Genomic DNA, 6,298 nt, shown 5'->3' on the forward strand with positions numbered 1-6,298 from the left:
TAGATAAGTGTCAATTTTATCCAGAATTTTCAGTTTTGTTGAGTACAGCCTTGTATAGTAGGATCTGATGATATTTCAAATTTACTAAATTTCTGTTGTTATTTCTCCCTTTTGATTTCTGGTTTTACTAAATTGGATACTGTTCTTGTGTTCTGTATTCATTCTGTCTAATGGTTTGTCTATCTTGTTGATTGTCTCAAAGAACAAGCTCCCAGTTTGTTTGATTATTTTTGTATTGTTCCTTTGTTTCCACTTGGTTGATTTTAGCACTGAATTTGATTACTTCCTGATTTCAACTCCTTTTGGGTGAATTTGCTTCCTTTTGTTTTATAGTGTTAAAGTGTGATATCAACCTACTCCTATATCCTCTCTCCAGTTTCTTTTTTAGAGGCATTCAGAGAGAGCTATGAGAGTCCATCTTAGGGCTATTTTCATTGTGTCCCATAACTTGCAGTATGTTGTAGCTACATTTTCATTAAACTCTAAAAAGTCTTTAATTTAGTTCTAGATTACTTCCTTGACTGTTTTGTCACTGACTAGATTTTTATACACATTCCACGTGTATGTGGGTTTTCAATTATTCATATTATTGTTGAAGATCAGCCTTAGTCTGTGGTGATCTGTTAGGAAGCATGACATTATTTCAATAATTTTATATCTGTTGAGGCATGTTTTGTGACTGAGTGTATGGTCAATTTTGGAGAAGGCATTGTGAGGTGATGAGAAGAAGGGACATTCGTTTGTTTTAGGATAAAATGTTCTATAGATATGAACTAAATGTATTTGTTTCATAAATTCTGTGAGTTTCACCATGTATCTTTTTAGTTTTAGTTTCCAGGATCTGTCCATTAATGAAGGAGGGGTGTTGAAGTCTTCCAATATTATTGTGTGTGGTACAATGTGTGTTTTGAGTTTACTAAAGTTTCTTTTATCAATGTGGATGTCATTGCATTTGGAGTATAAATGTTTAGATTTGGGAGTCCATTTTGGTAAATATTAACTTTAATGAATATGAAGTTTCCTTCCTTGACTTTTTTTTATAACTTTGGGTTGAAAGTCAATTTTATTTGATATTAGAATGGCTGCTCCACCTTATTTCTTCGGATCATTTGCTTGGAAAGTTCTTTTCCAGCCTTTTAGTCTGAGGTAATGTCTGACTTTGTCCTTGGTGTTTGTTTCTGGTGTGCTGAATATTGCTTACACATCCATTTTGTTATTCTATGCCTTTTTACTGGTGAACTGAGTCCACTGATATTAAGAGATACTAAGGAAAAATTCTTGTTGCTTCCTGTTATTTTTGTTATTAGAGTTGGAATTTTGTTCATGTAGCTATCTTCTTTTAGGTTTCCTTCAACTTTAATTTCTTGCTTTTTCTTGAGTGTAATTTCCCTCGTTATATTGGAATTGTCTCTTTATTATCGTTTGAAGTGCTGGATGCATTGGAAGATATTTTGTAAATATGGTTTTGTCACAGAATACCTTGTTGTCTCAAGCTATGTTAAAAGAGTTTTGCTTCATATAGTAGTCTTGGCTGGCATTTCTGCTCTCTTACATTCTGTATGACATCTGCCCTAGATTTTCTGGCTTTCTTAGTCTAAGGGAAAAGTTATGTGTAATCCTGATAGATCTTGCTTTATATATTACTTGACCATTTTCCCTTACTGCTTTTAATATTCTTTCTTTGTTTTGTGCATTTGGTGTTTTGACTATTATATGATGGCAAGATTTTTTTTTTCTGGTTCAAATAATTTGGCGTTCTGTAGGCTTCTTGTATATTCATGAGCATATCTTTATTTAAGTTAGGGAGGTTTTTTTTTTCTATAATATTGGTAAAGATATTCAAAGGCCCTATAATTTGGAAAACTTACTTCTCATCTATACCTATACCGAATATCATGTATGTAATTACGTCATTTCTCAAAGCTGTTTAAAAAATTCACATGGGCAGTATTTCCTGAGAAATTCAAATCATTAAAACTTTATTCCCTTTTCCTAATATAGCATATTATGTTTCCATTTTCTGTTGTCCATATAGTACAGAGCCCAGCATTTGACAAAGATGAGAATATATCACCTCAGGTAGAAACAGATGAAGATACAGTACAATATTTTCATTTTTTTCCCATTTCAATAGAGTACTTCAAAAGTGGTGTTTGTGATCCCTTGACTGGAGAAGTCGATTCAGGAAAAAGAGCAATTCAGGGTCAGATGCTCTTATATGTGTAGTTGAAGACCAGATTGTGGTCCTTTAGACCTTGTGATCACAAAAAAATAGCAACGAGTACAATACAACCACCTTCATGAGATGTTTCCATATATACACACAAAGAAAAGGAGAACCATTATAAAAATAAGAGAGGGACCATTTGGGAAGAAGAAGGATCTCAGCAAGGGTAGTACAGTTATGAAGAATTGCTGTGGGGTGTAAATGTATAAATTGTTTAAAGTAAATATTACAAGTTTTTTGGAATACTACCATGTATTTTATATGGATTTAACATTTGGTTCAAACCAAATATTATATATTTATTATAAATAATTGAAATAATTTTCTGTGTAAAGTTTTGTGTGTTGTAGAAAAAATATCCTACTGGGAGATTCTAACTTAAAGTATATCTCCCAGTAAGGTAAAGCCCCTAGACATTCCCCAAGCTTGTTTTCCCTGATCTATTTAAATACAGCTAGGAAGAAGCTCTTTGTTCTCTATAGCCAGCAATAAAGCATTTGTTTTTATACTTTACAACCAGAGATGCCTGCCTTCCTTTGCCAAGGACAAGGAGATAAAAATTCAGAAAGAAGTCACTCCCCAGTTCTGAGGAAGTTCCAGGGATACCTGGAGATCTCCTATCAGGGTGCCAAGTGAGAGTGTGCTCACTCGGCTGTCTGTTTCTGTTACTGGGTGCCAAGTGAGTGTGTGCTCTCTCGGCCATCTTATTGGGGCCTGTTCTTGGTTATTGTAATCTTTTTGTGTGTATATATTGGTTTTTCCCCTGTATGTAACTCTGATGATGGGACCGACTATTAGCATGCCCCTTGGACTGACCCTAGTGCACAGTACTGAAATTAAGACTAAGACTCACATTTTCTCGGTGGATGTCTGAAATAGATTTTAGAGAACTTTGTGCTCTACGGAATGGCCAGCTTTGATGTTAGTTGGCCACTAGAGGGCACCCTTGGTTTGGTTCTGTTTTCAGCTCTTAAAGTTGTTTTACAGAGGGGACCAGGGTCTCAGCCAGATTGAGTGCCCTACATTCTCATGTAGAAAAAATTAGCACAGGATCCCCCCTCTCCTATCGTGTTTAAAGCCTTGGGTTCAAAAGAATAGTCCAGGCTCCCCAGTCCTGGCCCTCTGCCATCCAGAGAGGGAAAATAAAAAGTTAAATCTGGCACCGGTTAAACTGCAGCCATCGGTTTCTCCCAAGATCTATCCAGAGTTAGAAGAACCTCCAAAATGGCACTGCACCCCACCCGCATATTCCCAACTGGTCCCCCCAAGAACTCTCAACAGGGTGCCACTAGATATTTGGGGAGGGACCAGTTGCAAAAGCCCAAGACCAGCGAGCTCAAAGCCCAGAGGGACCAGACTCAACCATCGCACTGCCTTTGTGTACTTATGACCCTCATCCAGCGGACCCCAGACAACTGCAGCCCCTTCAGTAATGGCCTTTTTCCTCCTCTGATCTCTATAACTGGAAGGCAAATCACAATCCCCTTCGTTGAAAACCCCTCTAGCCTTGCTAATCTAAAGGAATCTCTCATATTCTCTCTTCAGCCTATTTGGGATGACTGTCAGCAGCTTTTACAGGTTCTTTCAACACAGAGGAGAAGGAGAGGATTCTGAGAGGAAAGAAAGAGCATACTGAGGGCCAATTGACTACTAATAAAACTTCTGAATGAAATAGATGCAGCCTTTCCTCTGACATGTCCTGATAGGACTGACCATATGGAGCAATTGACAATTTTCTGCTGGGCTCTGATAATAGGACTGAAAGGGCCTGGCAGGTGCCCCACCAATTTGACCAAGGTAAGAGAGATCCTACAAGAGAAAAAGGAGCCCCCAGCAGTGTTTTTAGAGTACCTCTTAAAGGTATAGAAGTGTTACACTACCTTTGACCCTACTTCAGTGTGCCAGCAGGTGACAGGTGTCATGGCTTCTATAGGGAAGTCCTCTTCTGAAATTAGGAAAAGGTTACTGGGTCTAGAGAGTCTGAAAACATTATCTTTACAACATCTGTTTAAGGAGGCAGAGAAAGTGTACCATAAGAGAGAGACTGACAAGCCAGCACAAGGGCACATTGTGTTTGGAGTCTGCAGACACCCCTAAGGTCCCCACAAGACCCTCAATAGGATCATAAGACCTCTGTTGAATGTAACACAACCTCTGCTCCAATCCAATCTCACAGGATCTGAGACTGCATTAATTAGGGAAGCAGAAAAACTGGCCTGACAATGGTCTCAAGTCCCTCTGATCTGTGCCAGCACCTGGGCAACATATTGGGCAGAGTCTGAGGACAGCCCCAAGGTCCTCACAGAAACATCCATGAGATTTTAAGACCTTTGGTGAGTGGAAAACAACTTCCGCTCCAATCCTATCATGCAGGACTTATGACTGCATTCATTAGGGAAGCAGAGAAACCGGTATGATCAGGGACACAAGTCCCTTCCAGTCCATGACAGCATCGGGCACCTTGTGGGCAGAGTCTGTGGACACCCCAAAGGTCCCCACAGGACTCTCCACAGGAACTTAGTACCTCTAGTGAGTGGATCACAACATCTGCCAGGAGGAAGGTTCGAACACCAGATATCTGGGTCCCTTCTCTGCAAGTGGAGATCTTGCCTGCATAGAGTACTCTGAACACTGAAACTCAGGAGAAAACTAGTCTCCCAGGTCTACTGATAGAGGATTACATAATCATCTGAGGAACAAGATATAACCAGAGACAATTATAACAACTAACTCCAGAGATTACCAGATGATGAAAGGCAAACATAAGAATCTTACTAACAGAAACCAAGACCACTCACCATCATAAGAATTACAGCACTCCCACCTCATCCAGTCCTGGAAACGCAAAAACACCCGAAAAGGTAGTCCCATATTTAAAAGCATATCTCAGGTTGAAGGTAGAGGACATCAAGAAGGACTTTAAAAACTCACTTAAAGAAATACAGGAGAACACTGCTAAATAGGTAGAACCTTAAGAGGAAGCACAAAAAAAAAAACAAAAAAAACAAAAAAAAACTTAAAGAATTGAAGGAAAACACGACCAAACAGGTGATGGAATTGAGAAAAACCATCCAAGACCTAAAAAGTGAAGTAGACACAATAAAGAAAACCCAAAGTAAGGCAACACTGGAGATAGAATACCTAGGCAAGAAATCTGGAACCATAGATGCGAGCATCAGCACCAGAATACAAGACATGGAAGAGAGAATGACAGATGCAGAAGATTCCATAGAGAATATTGGAACAACAATCAAATAAAATACAAAATGCAAAAGATGTTATCTCAAATATCCAGGAAATCCAGGACACAATGTGAAGTCCAAACCTACTGGTAATAGGAGTAGATGAGAATGAAGATTTTCAAGTTAAAGGGCCAGCACATATCTTCAAAAAAATTATAGAAGAAAACGTGTCAAACCTAAAGAAACACATGCCCATGAATATAAAAAAAGCCTACAGAATTCCATATAGACTGGACCAGAAAAGAAATTCCTCCTGACACATAATAATCAGAAGAAGAAATGCACTAAATAGAGATATACTGTTAAAAGTAGTAAGGGAAAAAGGTCAGGTAACATATAAAGGCAGGCCTATCAGAATTACACCAGACTTTTCACCAGAGACTATGAAAGACAGAATATCCTGGACAGATGTTATACAGATACTAAGAGAACACAAATGCCAGCCCAGGCTATTAAACCCAGCCAAACTCTCAATTACCACAGATGGAGAAACCAAAGTATTTCACGATAAAAAACAAATTCACACATTAACTTTCCATGAATCCAGCCTTTCAAAGAATAATAACAGAAAAAAAAAAAAAAAACAATACAAGGACAGGAACAACGCCCTAGAAAAAGCAAGAAAGTAATCCCTCAACAAACCAAAAAGAAGACAGCCACAAGAACAGAATGCAAACTCTAACAACAAAAATAATCGAGGCAACAATTACATTTCCTTAATATCTCTTCATATCAATGGATTCAGTTCCCCAATAAAAAGATATAGACTGGCTATAAAAACAGGACCCAATAGTCTGCTGCTTACAGGAAACCCATCTCAGGGAAAAAG

The sequence above is a fragment of the Mus musculus genome, chromosome Y (assembly GCF_000001635.26).
Source record: "Mus musculus strain C57BL/6J chromosome Y, GRCm38.p6 C57BL/6J".
NCBI lineage: Eukaryota > Metazoa > Chordata > Mammalia > Rodentia > Muridae > Mus > Mus musculus.